Source organism: Lactuca serriola, chromosome 7 (assembly GCF_051521515.1).
Source record: "Lactuca serriola cultivar US96UC23 chromosome 7, Lser_US96UC23_V15, whole genome shotgun sequence".
Lineage (NCBI taxonomy): Eukaryota > Viridiplantae > Streptophyta > Magnoliopsida > Asterales > Asteraceae > Lactuca > Lactuca serriola.
Genome location: NC_136414.1, coordinates 86,648,941 through 86,664,556, shown reverse-complemented (window position 1 = coordinate 86,664,556; position 15,616 = coordinate 86,648,941). Strand labels below are relative to the sequence as shown.

Below are 15,616 nucleotides of genomic sequence, written 5' to 3'. Positions count from 1 at the left end.
TTATAATGGAAGTTTGTGTCCTATCCTAACCGTTCGGCTAACGACGCTCCACTAGTCAAGGGTGCGGTGGGTAAGACTGGATACCCAATGGCGGTCATTTTACAGGCCGCTTCCTTATACATCCCTAATAGACCATCTTCATGAATGAGACCTACTAACGGTAAGACTGAATTTTTACTTAAACATATATAATATATTAAACTTTTAATTGTATATAGCATAAGGGTGTATTTTACACTTTTTAAAATACTAGGTGGTTTAATCTTTTAATGGATTATACTATTAATTTAATTAAACTTAAATCATATTATTATGGATTTATAAATTCTCTCTTTTAAATAAACACTTAATTAATTTAACAAAATCCATAAGGATGTAATTTGAACTTTTCAAAGAACTAGGGTTTTAGAATTTAAATATATCAAAATTAAAACTTTTTAATCAAAATTTAAATTCCAAAACTTGAGGGAAAGTTTTGAAACTTTTCAAAACCTTCTTAATCAAGTTTAAAATAATTTAATCAAATAATTTGTCATTATCAAAATTTGACCTAATTTAATTTATGGCAAGATAATTCAAATCAAATAATATAAATAATTAATTTTCTCATATAAATTTGTAAGTATCTTAGTATTTGACAATTATCTTCTAATTGGATGAGGATTATTATTACCATATAATAAAAATTGATTTTTATTTGTTAAAAATGTTTTTGGTAATTATCCCAATCCAATCTTAGCCAAAATCCTGAAAATTTTCATCAGATCCCATTCCGTGTCGTGGAAGGCTATTCTATGTCGTGGAATCAGAAATAACCAAAAAACAAAAATTTTCAGCTTTGAAAAATTAATCATAGCATCAAATACAATAGAAAAATGACCTAGGATCTGATACTACTAATGGGTTTTGAGCATTACATCAATCCTATGGTGTACATGCAACCCTAAAGCTTTGGATCTAGGTTTTCTCTATTTGTACATGCATTAATCATTTAAAGCTATAAACCCTAATGTCTAGTTTACATATTTTGAAATTGACATATGATTAGGGTTAGAAACCTTACCTTACTTGTTATGTAGCAATAACATGAACAATCCATAAATTCCTTAACTCTTAAAAGCTTAGTGCCCCAATTGTTGTATCTCTAATGGAGTCGCAGACACCACTAGCAACAACGAAGAACAAGAGAGAGTGGAGGAGGCTCCAAAAACATCTAGGTTTCTTTTAGAACTCTTGGTCACATTTTTGGGAGCTAATTGGGTCCTTTTATAGTTGAGGCTTCTAGGGTTTTGAACATGGAAACCCTAATTCCCTTTGCTTAGGCCCTAAGCAACATATGGACTCCTATTGAACAAGCCTTGGACGAAATCTTTATGGACTCTCATAGGGATTTCGTCCACCTTATACAAATAAGGTCCATGAGCCCAAGCTATAAATATTACCGATTTACATAATCAGTCCCCATTAATTTAATCAGTTTTTTTATCACCAAATTAATTCCAAATTAATGTATGGTTAATAGTTATTAAATAATATGATTTATCAATTAATATATTATTCTTGTAATATATCAATAAATCATAATTAATCCTCTTTCTCCATAATTCATCCTATCAGTTGCTATGGTGAAGGCAACCCAAAAGGACCATGCTCATAATCAAATCAAGTACATACCAAAAATACTTATGGGCTTAGACACCTAATCCAACACGTTTGGCAATTCAAGAGATTTTTAATGCATAATTTACATATTTAGTCCTTTTCTATTTCTCATTGTTGCTTAATCATCCCAACCATGTTTTCTTTAGTTCAACATACCTTTGAATTTCCATTATGCCCCTCCTACAGAGCGGAAGACTAACATCGTTAATAGAAAGATTTTCGGGTCGTTACAAATATCCCCTCCTTCAAATGATTCCACCCTCAGAATCTCCAAGTCATTGCTTCATCTTATTTTAGATCACCTTGACGATTTTTTCTCCACACCTGATCATAAGCCTCACTTCATATCTTGTTCTTGTATATATACTCAACCACTTCGATTGCACGATTTAACTAGATGTAGTTTTCATACTTAGTTGTGTTTATCTTGATTTTGTTCAACCTTCAATAATCGATACCCATCCACATGTATCATCTTTCTTTTAACAAATTTGGTAGTCGCTTCCAAAGACAAGGAACTTGATCGAATAACCGACACTTAATCGGCTCGTGAAGCTACGACACCATTTCCTTCATTAGCAAATGAACTAGCTTAAAAGATACATTAGCTTTGGAGCAACACAAGAAATATGGTCAAACTAGAGCTGTACCTGACGTGGTGTTTATACACTCGAAAACTTATCAGGGAAAAACATCGTTATATTCCCTAGTTAGCTCCGTATATAAGAGACTCATCGTCTTCCTTGAACTCTCGATCGCACGAGTCAAGTAGACCTCACATCACCTTGCTAGGCACTTCAGTTCCATCATCATATGAATTATAGCAATATACTCTAAAATAGAAGTTTTCCCTCTCATACATACCCTCCCTCTACAAACGGAATACGCTCATGCTTTTCAACATAGAGAAGTTTGGTCTGATTGGTGGGACGGAAAACCATACCCATAACAATATCGAATGACTAGTTTATAAAAGGAAGTCAATGTTAAGGAAAATGTTGTAATCTACAAGGATTCCATAGGCGTCAAACCTCTTCCTATACTGAGACTAGATCTCCCACAGTCATATTACTATCTAACGTCGAAATCAACAGACTCCGAGGTACATCAAAAGGAGCACAAAAGAGAAAAATCACACAAAAATGTCTACCAAACATACAACTATTCCAACGCTGAGTACTAACCACCAGGTCCTCGGGATTCTTCCTGGTTCCTCCAATCTGAAATATATATCTTGTGCTTATGACAGTATTGGGCCCATACTAACATTCACCCACCCACACACACACACACACACACACACACACACACACATATATATATATATATATATATATATATATATATATATATATATATATATGCTACTGGTATTACCATGACGTCTCCTGTCTCACTGCTTTAGGTTAGACGTATTTCGCATTCTAAATTCCATAACTGGATAGCAACACTAGACCATATATATATATATATATATATATATATATATATATATATATATATATATATGCTACTAGTATTACCACGAAGTTTCTGGTTTATTTGTGTAGGTTACAAATTTTTACACCTATTTGCATTCTAAATTCCCCAAATGACTCGTTGATATGATCAAAATTTACCAAATAAATTTAAAAAAGTTAAATTTTCGAAACCAAATTAAAATAATTAAGAGTTCAAAATACATTATTTTAAATAAGTTACAACATCAATAGATAAAAGTAACATTATATATAAGAAATTATATTGTTACTTCTAAAAACAAAAACAATATTTGATGTTTTAAATAATTACAATGATAAAAATTAAAATGTTAAGCAAATAACCCTTTTAAAAATAATTAATCAAAACAACAACTATAAATATCATTAAACTCTATATAATATTTAATTACATTATCATATAATTCAAAACAAACAATGTTTATGACGACTTATTATAAAAAAAAATACATAAGACCTATCAACAATGTCATTGATATAATTGAAAAGGACATATTTCATATACTAAAAACAACACACACACACACACACATGACCATGTCTCCAAATTTCATATAATAAAAAGGATATGCAAATAAAGTAAAATGGTTTTGATTAGAAAACCATTCTCATCTGTTCGTATCTTTTCCATTTTGTTCAAAGAATCTATGTATATCTATATATCTATATATTTATATCCAAATTTCGTAACACCACGTTGATTTATGTCACACCCCCGGACCAGACGATGGAAACGTCCGGAGGCGGGTGACTTCATTTTGCAGTATCATAACAATTAGATATAAATGAAACAGAGCAATCCTAACATCATACATTGATATAACTAACTTACATTGTTTACATGTTGTATTTGTCCTTCAATTTACACAAAAGAGACATAAGTAGAAATATTCCAAACTACAACAAAATAATCCTGCATATGTGTCCCTTTTTACCTACTTACTAGATCGCTGAGATTATAAGTCGTTTTGAAAATCGTCAACTAGAAAGTTGGTGAGTTCATAAGCATTTTTGTATAAAATAGTTTCACACTTGTTTAGAATCGTTCTCATTGTACTTTCAGAAAATCCGATATTTTCTATGAAATCATTTGAAGTCGTGCTTGAAAATTTTGGATATATTCGTGCGTGTCGATACTTTTTGTTCATCCTTATAAGGAGTGATCTTTGAAAAGTAGTGTAGTTTGTAAAGGCGAGTTGTTTTCGAGAATAGTTCTTTTGAGTAGTAATAACCAACAGTTTCCAGAAAATCCCCTATTTTCAAAAAGGATATAGTTGTAAATCGTGTTTTTCTTATCGGGTATAATTGAGTGTTCGTTATACTTTATCGTTATCGAAATCGTATAAAATCGTTTACTCCAGAAAATCCTATATTTTCTGCTACCAAGTATTTGAAAGTTCTGTTTCCAAATGTGTATACTTGCATATGTATGTGTTAGTTTATCATTTTCGAAATCGTTTACAAACATTTTTCCCCTGAAATTCCTATGTTTTCTTATTCGTAGCATAGCACTATTAAGACTCTAATACTTGTTAGGTGAAAGAAATCAACATGGGGCTTGTGGACATTCTACGCAATGAAAAAGGACAGTCAACACAAAAAATGCGGACCATCACTACCATGCGTAGGACAGTCAACACAATGTGCCAAAATTTATTTATGAGGTTTTCCTTGCATAAATTTCTAGATAACATAACATATTCTAGTGAGTCTTTATAACCATACTAATATGACCAAGACCTGTTTTGGCATTTCTCAGGCGCCCTTGTTTTGTTCAAACACATTTGTCACCCTAGATTGGCCGGTCTAGCTGTAGCGAACAATGAAGGTGTGGGGTGTCAACCCCATATAGATCTATACATAAATTCCCGCTCTCCCTCCAGGAGACTCTAGCTATAACTCCTTACAGGACTTTAGACGTACACTAATATTTTTATATTTAGGCACTTTTGAGATTTGTCTGACTAGAATACTAACAACCTTTTGAGCAATCGTTGAGATCCATTATTTGTTAGATAAATAATGATACTCGTACTGATTGAATAGAAATATCGTTTTCGTTTCATATTATTTATTGTGCTTGTTGACTGGGTGCTTCATGTTCGTTTCGTTTCATTGATTGAAAAATAACCCATTTTGAACATTTATCAAAATGACCCAATATTATCGGAGTTGGAAAAATGGTCCTTCTCTTCTATTAATTTATCGGCTCAGGCCCATATTAGTCAAAAGAAAAAGTGTCAAGTTATAATTTGTGTAAATTTATGACTACAGGTTATGACACACATTTTCTGTTTTATGACATCCAAATCATCACTTATTCTTCTGCAGGTTTTACGACAACAGTTTATGACATGCACATATTTTGTCATGAAAACTCGGTTTTAGTATATTTTTCTTGATAAAATTATTCATATTAAATATTTATAAATAATCACTAATAGTTTGTTAATCTGGTGCAAAGTCATGAGCATGACATAATGTTCCCAGATAACCCAAAAATGATCCAAAATATTATTATTTCCATAATTTAATCACTTTCAAAATATTTTATTCCACAACTTGTTTAAGTTAATCTTGAAGCAAATCCTTATAGTTGTTGTTATAATAATTCGTGACTTATACTCGGTAACATACTAGTCCTTGTTTCCAAACATGATTTGTGGAATATAATCCAAGCTCTTGAGGCTTAACCAAAATCTCGAGTTTTTGGACTATTTATAAGGGGATTCATACTTAAGCACATGTAATATGGCACGCATACACAATAAGCAAATAGATTATGATTAATGCAAGATTTTGACTTGTATTCTCCCCCAAAATGAATAAAAATCTCGAAAAAAGTAGGGGTATGAAGCTCACCTTGGTTTGATTTGGTGGGTGATTTGGATAGATGATGAGGAGTTTCCAAATTTTAATCTTTGAAGAGTTTGATAACTCTTTGAACCTTAGAACTTCGTCGGAATATTAACACATACTTCATGTGTAACTATGAGGGATTTAAACAAGATAATATGGAGGAATACTACCCATGACTCGAAATACTTACAAGGATTTAAGAAATTGCTTGAAGAAAATGAGACTTAGAGGTTACATAGTAGTTTGAGACTTCACAGGATGTGAATTGAGTTTTTGGTGGAAATAAGAATGGGTTTATGCTCAAAGAGGATAAGGGAGTGATAAGGTGTGCTTGGTTATCTATTAGTTAAAACCTTAATATTTGGTAGGTAATTCATGGGTTACTGTGAGTTTCATGGAAAAATGGGAATTTACATCACATCACAAAGTCAACTCTCTTATCTCTTTATGGTTTAATATAATGTATTTATAAAAATTAATTATTATTTCACGTAAATATGTTTATAATACTAACATTTGTTGTAAAATAGAGGTTTAAAAGGTCTAAATTATGATAAATACGAGTTTGGGGGAATTCTCGACCTTAAAATACATCAAAATTAAAAAAAAAGGTCTGAAATGGGCAAAAATCCGGAGCCCAATAGTAAATTCTTGAGTCAAATAGTAAATTCCGGAGCCAAAGCATGAGTTCCGAAGTTGCTTGGTGAGTTTTGAAGGCAAATTCTAATTTTCGGAGTGGAGTTCCAGACTCAAGTCTTAAATTCCAGAGTCAAACCTCACTTCCGGAGTTAGTTCTGATCCGGACCCTATTCTTCTGAGGCTGCGAGGCGGCACTTTCCGAAGCGAACAGAAAAACTCCAAGCGAGATTGTCTGGAGCATGCTATATTTCCGTGGCACATTAATTTCAAAGCCAAGGGGTTTCTATGTGCGAGAATGCCCGGTTCCTTTAGGAGGTCCGAAGCTTCCTAAGGGTTCCGAAATAGGATTTTTCCTTCAAGTTTTCTCCTTTTGTTTTGTGTTGATTTTGGCTAAAGAAAACTACATAGGGAGATTTGAAAGAGATTGAAGGTGCATAAAGGGGTTTGGGAGACATTTGATATACTTGGAGAGATTTAGGAGAGATTTGATACACTTGGAGAGATTTGGGAGAGATTTGATATAATTAGAGAGATTTTGGAGAGAGTTGATATACTTGGAGAGATTTGGGAGAGAGTTGATATAATTGGAGAGATTTCATATACTTGGAGAGATTTGAGAGAGATTTCATATACTTGGATAGATTTGGGAGAGATTTCATATACTTGGAGAGATTTGGGGAGAGATTTCAAATACTTGGAGAGATTTGCATTATGACAATACATGGCTCGTTAGGAATCATATCGCACACTTAAATGTGTTAGCACAAGACTCACAATAGTTATTGCTTCCATGAAGACGGAATTTCCTAGCCAAAAATGCTAGTTGTGACAATTTAAAACTTTCATATTTTTATTACTTATTTTTAATAATGATTCTTAATTGGTTAATTAATGTTAGATAATCCCTATTCAAATAAAAGAACAGTTTATTCTCCTTTATACATGTGTCACCTGTTATCCTATTATGTCTCTTAATTAATATTTGCCACTTTTCAACCTATTGATTATTCATTTTAAATTTTAAATTTTAAATTTTAAATTTCTCACCCCATCTACATTAAATTAATAGATTAAAATAAAATTAAAATAAATTTAATACAAATTATAAAGTGATATAATTTCACATATTTATTTAAATTAACTTTCAATTCTTGGTATAAGAGTATAATTAATTTTGTAACTATAGTTCTCACGGGTTATAAACTAGTTAAAAATAAAATAAAATGCTCTACATACAGTTTAACAATTAAACCTTTCAACTTATATGTTAGTTACACTACATTTCAAAAATGCTTTTTAATTGCATTAGATATTAGTTTAATGTTATACTTTATTAATTTTCAACTCAATAGGTTTTTTAAACTTATGGGACTTAATTAGTTTATAAAGATATATATAGTTCAAGGAATTTAGATTAAATTATAATGGTTTCAAAGGTCAGATACAGGAAAATATATATAAATTTATATTTTATAGTTGAGATATCAGAAATTATTTGTCATTAGAGGAATGTTTTAATAAAAGGGTATTTTTTAATATATTATAGTTAACTTATAGCTTAGATACGTTGTCGTATATGAGCAATTATCATTTTAAAGTTACAACATTTGTTAAATTTCTGATTTTATGCAAAATAGTTAAAATTATTAATTTCAATATAATGTTAAACGGTTAATTTAAATCAAAATTTCAGTTAAACTTGAAAAAATTGAGACATTGTTTTATAAATAGTTAAAAGTTATAAATTATAGTGTTAAACCTAAATTGAAGTCCTAAATTAATAAAAAAAAAAACCACGAAATTATTTTTTATAATCATTAAAAATTTTCAAATAAGTAGCTTAAGAATAACTTACAATAAGAATGGTTAAAAGTAATATTATATAAAAAATTATAGTGTTATCTTTAAAAACAAAAACAATGTTTGTTGTTTTAAATAATTATAATCAAAGAAACTAACAATATTTATCAAATAAATTTTAAAAAGTTAAATTTCCGAAACCAAAGTAAAATAATTAAGAGTTCAAAATACGTTATTTTAGATAAATTACAACATCAATAGTTAAAAGTAACATTATATACTCCCTCCGTCCCAATATTGTTGTCCACAGACAAAAAACACACAGATTATGAAAAACATTAATTACCACTAACTTTATATAATAAAATGACAGTTTTGTCCTTACTTTGCATTTAATGTTCCATTAAATGCTTAGTTGGTTAAGTAATAATGAGAGGGTATTTTGGTAAAAACGTTATTTATTTTTAGAAGTAGACTATTATTTTGGGACAAAGCAAAAAGAAAAGATGGACTATAATTTTTGGACGGAGGGAGTATAAAAATTATATTCTTACTTTTTAAAACAAAAACAATGTTTGATGTTTCAAATTCTCCATATCAGCATTTGGAAAACAAAAGTGAATCTGCAAAAGATTTTGCAGACTTCGGAGGTCCACTTGCTCTCATAGCTCAAACTCCCCAAAACAAAACCACCCAATCATATGAACCATATCCACTCTCATATGACAACCCACTGCAATCCTATGAAGCCGATACATAATATAATGATGAAGAAGAATTTCAAAATGCCATTGCCCATAGCCAACAATTAAATAGGTTACCACCAACCTCGTTTCGTAAAAATCAGCAGTTTACCAAACCACCCTTCAACCGTAACTTCAATCCACAGAACAATCATTCTCGATATCCCATAAACCCTCACCAGTCTCCGCAATTACAAAACACTCATCAACCCAAAGAGGCATCATAGTCCATCAATTCAACTAACTCCGGTACCTCAACAGAAGACAAAAATGATGTTATTATCTGTCACAAATGCAACAAAGAAAATCACTTTGCTAAAGACTGCAAAGCCAATGTTGTGAAAGATAAATCATTCTATCTAAGAATGTCTCGGGAGATGGAAGAGAAAGAAAAGGCAAGGGCATACGTCGCCTAAGTAAAGAGGGATCATCAAGTGTGGTCTTCTGGAGATGAAGATGAAGATCATAACATCAAGGGAAAAGGAAAAATATGCATGGTGGCAACTGCTGATGAGGATGGATTAACAAAGCTGGATAAAAAAATAATGCTTCATGGCGAAAGATGGAACTCTAAGCATCATTAAACAGGTAAAAATCATGATCCAATCTAATAATTACAACATGCATGATTGTCAACCCTTCTTGGACAAAATTAATGACACTTGTATTGTCATCCTTTCAGACTATAACAAGGCATTAGACGAGAAGAATATAGCATCCCAAGAAATGTTTCATGTGATAGGACGACTAGAAGATAAGAGACTTAAATTTGCAATGTTAGAGAAGGACTTAGATGCTAGGATGTTATGTGAAACACAGTTAGGGATAGCCTTGAATCAAAGAGATTTAGCCTAAAAGGAAAATGTACGCTTGAATCTTTTAATCGAAAAGTTGTTTAATGAAAGTGAGGCTATTGAAAATCTTGTGAACAATGGGACTATAGATAACACATACAATTGGGGATGGTCCAATGGGTTTCCAACCACAAAAGACTCATCACCTCGATTTAATCAAGACCGTCTATATTTCCCTTCGGATCGAGAGTTTCAGTTCCCTGTCAATGACAAGACATTCCCCGGAGACATTACATGTCACTTCGGTAGGCTTAATGAACTGAGTAACAAGGGATCACCCACTAGGTCAAATCATTGGTAACCCATCCGCAGGCGTACAAACTCAATCTTCTAGTGATCTAACGGACCATTGATACTATGAAACTTTCATGTCCGCAGTTGATCCTTGAAACATAAAAGAAGCACTCATGGAGACCGACTGGATCACCGCAATGCAAGAAGAACTAGCTGAGTTTGAAAGAAACAAGGTGTGGAAGCTGGTACCAAAGCTGAAAGGCCATACAATCATCAATACTAGATGGGTTTACAAGAACAAGCTTGACGAATCTGGTGCGGTGGTAAGGAACAAAGCAAGACTTGTTGCTAAGGGGTACAGTCAACTAGAAGGCGTTGACTACGATGAAACTTATGTCCCTGTAGCATGAATGGAAGCGATACGCATCTTCTTAGTGTATGCAGCACATAAGAACATCAAGGTTCAGCAAATGGATGTAAAAAGTGCCTTTCTCAATGGTGAACTGAAGGAGGAGGTTTACTTGCAACAACCTCCGGGCTTCGAATGTCAAGAATTTCCAAACCATTGTTACAAACTTGAAAAGGCGATCTATGGTCTCAAACAAGCTCCAAGCACTACAAGAAAAAGACCCTTTTATGACGCGCAAACCACGGCACTCATTGATTTATGTTACGCAAATGAGAGTGACATTAAAAAAGTGTCATCTCATCAAAAAATTTAAGGATTTATGTCACGCATTAATGCGTGCCCTTAAATTAGTGTCGTAAGAAAAAGAAAAAAAAATACGGAGGGGGCTGTATGTTAAATGCGCATCCTCTGTAAGTGTAGCTTTATAATTTTAAAGAAACGCGTGTTTAGATAAGGGGGAAATCGAAATCCCCAAAATTTTCAAAGCCCGCTTTTCTACCTTCTTTCTAACTTTCATCTTAGAAATCGATTCTCCCCTCTGCTTCCTTCTTCCTCTTCTCTGATCCGTTTAGTGGATAAGGGGGGAACTTATCTCCAGCCATGCTTCTTGCAAACCGGCGTTCGTGACACTCTATTCATTAAATTTACAGGTTCAATCTATAAAACTAATACGAAACAAACAGTCTGGCCAATCAGAACGTTATGGATTCATCGAGTTTCTTTCTCATTCATCTACTGAGAAAATCCTCCAGACCTACAATGGAACCATGATGCTAAATACTGATCAAGCTTTCTGGTTAAATTGACCGAGTTTTAGCACAGGAGAAAAGCGTGGAGAAAGCACTGGTTCAAATCTATCGATATTTATGGGAGATTTGGCTCTAGATGTAACTGATTTAATGTCGAAGGTAACACTAATTTCTCCAATTTCAAATCGAAGCTAGAAGGTAACCCTAATTTCCTCATTTTTTAAATCGAAGTTAGAAGGTAACCTTGATTTGATTCAGTAGTTCTAGGTTTTTAGATTTCTCACTTTGACGTTTACAACTACGATTCATCCTAAAATTTAGAAAACTATGTTGTTTATCCAACAACTTATCGTTTCAGAATTTTAGGAGAGAGAATCACGAATATGTGGTTTGCGCCCTACACTGCTGCTCGACCGTGTGCGACTCTTCTCTTCCCTAGCTTGTCTGCTTCCACCTAGCTTGACCGCATCCATCCCAGTTTCCCTGGTCAACCATGCACCCCTAAACATCTTCAGGTCTGAGTCCTTAAAGCTTCTTTTACTTTATGTATCATTTTTATGATTTTGGGATACATATTGTCTTCTTGCATTTATTTATCAGGTTATTATGAAAACTGCTCCTTTAAAACGTGGTCACAAGCTGAGAATTACATGGCCAATGACACCTGGCATTCATCATTACATGGAAGAGCCAAGTAGGTATCTAGGACACTTAATTGGTCATGAAGGAGAATGATCCCTCTTCTATGTCTTGAAGAAATTGGGTTGGCCAACAAGCTTGTGTGCTGGTGATACAGACTGGACTGTGCAGTTCTCTTTCTTTAAAGTGGTTATTGAATTAACTGATGTTGGACATGTTTAGTATTTCTAGTCTTCTTTTCTGTGTGTGTGTGTGTTCTTTTCTTTCATGTTTATTTAGATACTGACATCATTTGTAATATATGTTTCATGAAAACACCAGCAAATGCTAAACATATAGTTGGGCTCCTTTTCAAATACATTACACTCTTTCAATAGTATGGTGTTTGCAAGTGGATCTTTGATGAGGTGCCTTAAAATACCAGCAAATATTATCATATCATGTTCATACTCTTTTAAAAAAAATCTAATGATGTTTTTTTGTTATATGATCCAAATAGCTTTCTGCAATCTGTGAGATGACTTTCCATTATCAGGACAAGATTCATCCAATTCATTATGTTGTGAAATTTTCATCAAATATGCAGGTATTTGCACTTTTTATCATATTTTTGCTTTAGATTACTTATTTGAATAATCATTTTTATTTTGAACAACATTGCAGTTATACCCTTCAAAAGATTGGCTAGTTGGATCATCTTTACCTTCAACTTTTTTCCCCTGAAGTTATTCAGTCTGCATTAAATGAGCTCAGACCAAACAATGTCAGGTAGCGTATCATCTATCAATAAGTTTGTTAGTGTTGGCTAAATTTATATGATTTCTCAATTATGCCCTTCTGGTTCCAAAATTTTTTGGGAGTCAACAAACTTTGATGGACATACTGAGCTGACAGAGCCATGGTATGGAACTGCATTTTCTGTTGAAAAAATCACTGGCTCCACCATTCAGGTATTACTTTTAACTTTTCTTTACATGTGTTTGACTTTGTAATCAGAATTATTTATAATATCACATGTGTAAATAAATTACAGGAATGGAGGAAAAGAGCTCATGAAGAAGACCTACATTTTCCCTGTCCTAATGTATTTATACCTACTGATTTTTCAATTAAGAACGTGAAAGAAAAGGTGTGATTTGTGATTGGTGATATAATTTTTAATCATATCTCATTATCTTATTATCTTCCAATTTAACTTTGTTGTGGTGTTATAAATTCTAAATAGGTGAACATTCCACTTTTATTGAGGAAATCACAATATTCAAGATTGTGTTATAAGCCTGACACAACATTTTCTACTCCAAAAGCATATGTTAAGTTGGATTTTTACTGCCCATTTGCTAGCAGTTCCCCTGAAGCAAATTTTCTTACTGATATTTCTACTCGGTTATTGATGGATTACTTGAATGAATACGGTTAGTCACAAAAAAAGTTTAAATCTACTTTCGGTTGATTTTATGCTTTTTATCTGATATAATATTTAACTCTCTCTTACACACACATATTTATTTGTTTACTATTGTGGTATTACATATTATATTATTAATACTCTTTTTATTTGTACATTTCAGCTTATGATGCTCAGGTTGTTGGTCTGTATTATGTCATTTCTCACACAGATAATGGTTTTCAGGTAAAAAAAATTCTCACTATTAATATCTTATCTCTTGACAATTAGTCTTTACTTGTGAACTTGTTATTATTAACAATTTAGGTGACTTTGACTGGATATAGTCACAAGTTGGAGATCTTACTTGACACTGTAATAGCAAAAATTACAACTTTTGAAGTAAAAGCGGACAGGTTCCATGTGATCAAGGTAAAAAAAAGGCATTGCTACTTATGTTATGTCGATGAATTTATATTGTTACTTATGCATGTCTAATTACTTGTCTTTTTTATAGGAACTGGTGATAAAAGAATATGAAAATTACAAGTTTCAACATCCATATTAGCAGGCCATGTGTCACTGATCATTACTTGAAAAAGATGGATCATGGCCTTGGACTGATGAGCTTGAAGTTCTTTCTGTTCTTGAACCTGAACATCTTTCAATATTTTATCCTCAAATTATGTCAAGAATCTTCGTATAGTGCTATGCGGCAGGATTTTATACAATTACTACCAGTTATGTTTTTTTTCTTCTTTTGTTATCTAAAGCTATACAACAACCAGGGAATATTGAATCAAATGAAGCCGAATTCACGATTCAACATGTTGAAGATCTACTTTTTATGGGGACAAAACCTTTGTCTCAAGCTCTATTCCCATCACAGCATCTGACAAATATGGTGGACAACTTAGAAAAGGGTGTTACATGTTGTTATACTAAAGAGGGTCTCAAAGATTTCCAACTGTTTTCCCAATGAAAGATGATGAAGAAATAAGAACACAAAAATATATGTGGAAAACTCCAATACAAAAAAAACCAAGAGAGAAAATTCAGTATATAACAAATTATTACAGTCACATTCATTTATACTAATCCCATTTCTAGGATTTAACAAGGCCCTAAACATATCGAGTCAAGTGTTCAAGCATTTCTCAAGATGTTTGAGACTAAACTCAATGAGATGCCAGATGATGAACTCTAGGTCACAAGAGTTCTTTTTTCATTATCAATTTGGAATTTTTGTATGAAAATACGAATATTGTTTATTGATCTAAATATATAATACTATAATGGTGCAGATGAATGTTAATGCACTGATTGAGATGAAGCTTGAGAAGCACAAGAACTTAAGAGAAGAATTTGTATACTTTTGGCGAGAAATCCAAGATGGTACCCTCAAATTTGATAGGAAAGAACATGAGGTATGGAGCTTTTTACAAATTTGTCCATTGTGTCATTTTCTTGATACTTTTATTTAAAATACTATTTATCCAGAGACAGAAGTTAATTGTTGGCAATGTAATGAGACAGGTGGCTGCATTGAAGCAGTTGAGCAAGGCAGAAATCGGGTGCTCCACAAAAGAAGGCTTTAAGTGTGCAAGTGTTCTCGACCTGTGACAACCTGAAATTTATTCCGTCACCGTAACCCATTTCCGTTAATAAAGTTTATTTTTATTTTTATTTATTATATAAATTTTATTTACATTTTTCCGTTAACTTTTGAGTTAAGCAAATCAATTAAGATTTTTATTATGATTTCTTAAATGTTGAAACGAAATAAAATCACGTGAAACACTCTCGAATTCATTTGGAAAATTTTAGTTACGACCATTTAATTGGGTACGACAATAAACTCTGTTTAACGTCGGTATTGGGTGGATTCCCACTTGGCCACAAACTCAAGCCTGATATAAAGGTTGAGTGGTCACCATTTGAGCTTTTTCCCACCTCCTCATAACTTTCTCTCTCTACTCTCTCTCTTCAACTCGAGATTTTGATCCAAAAACGCCCCTTCGAGCTCCAAAATCGTAAGTGATCTATCCTAGCTTGTTGTTTAACTTGTTAAGCATGCAAATCTGTGTTTAAATCATCCAAAACTCTCAAAAACTTGTGTTTACGGTTGGGGAACACCTCCCA

At 32.6% G+C, this 15,616-nt stretch overlaps 1 pseudogene; it reads left to right on the top strand.

Moving 5' to 3' along the window:
- The first annotated feature begins 10,700 nt into the window (after positions 1-10,700).
- On the top strand, positions 10,701-14,649 carry LOC145064182 (insulin-degrading enzyme-like 1, peroxisomal; annotated as a pseudogene).
- The last annotated feature ends 967 nt before the right edge of the window (positions 14,650-15,616 follow it).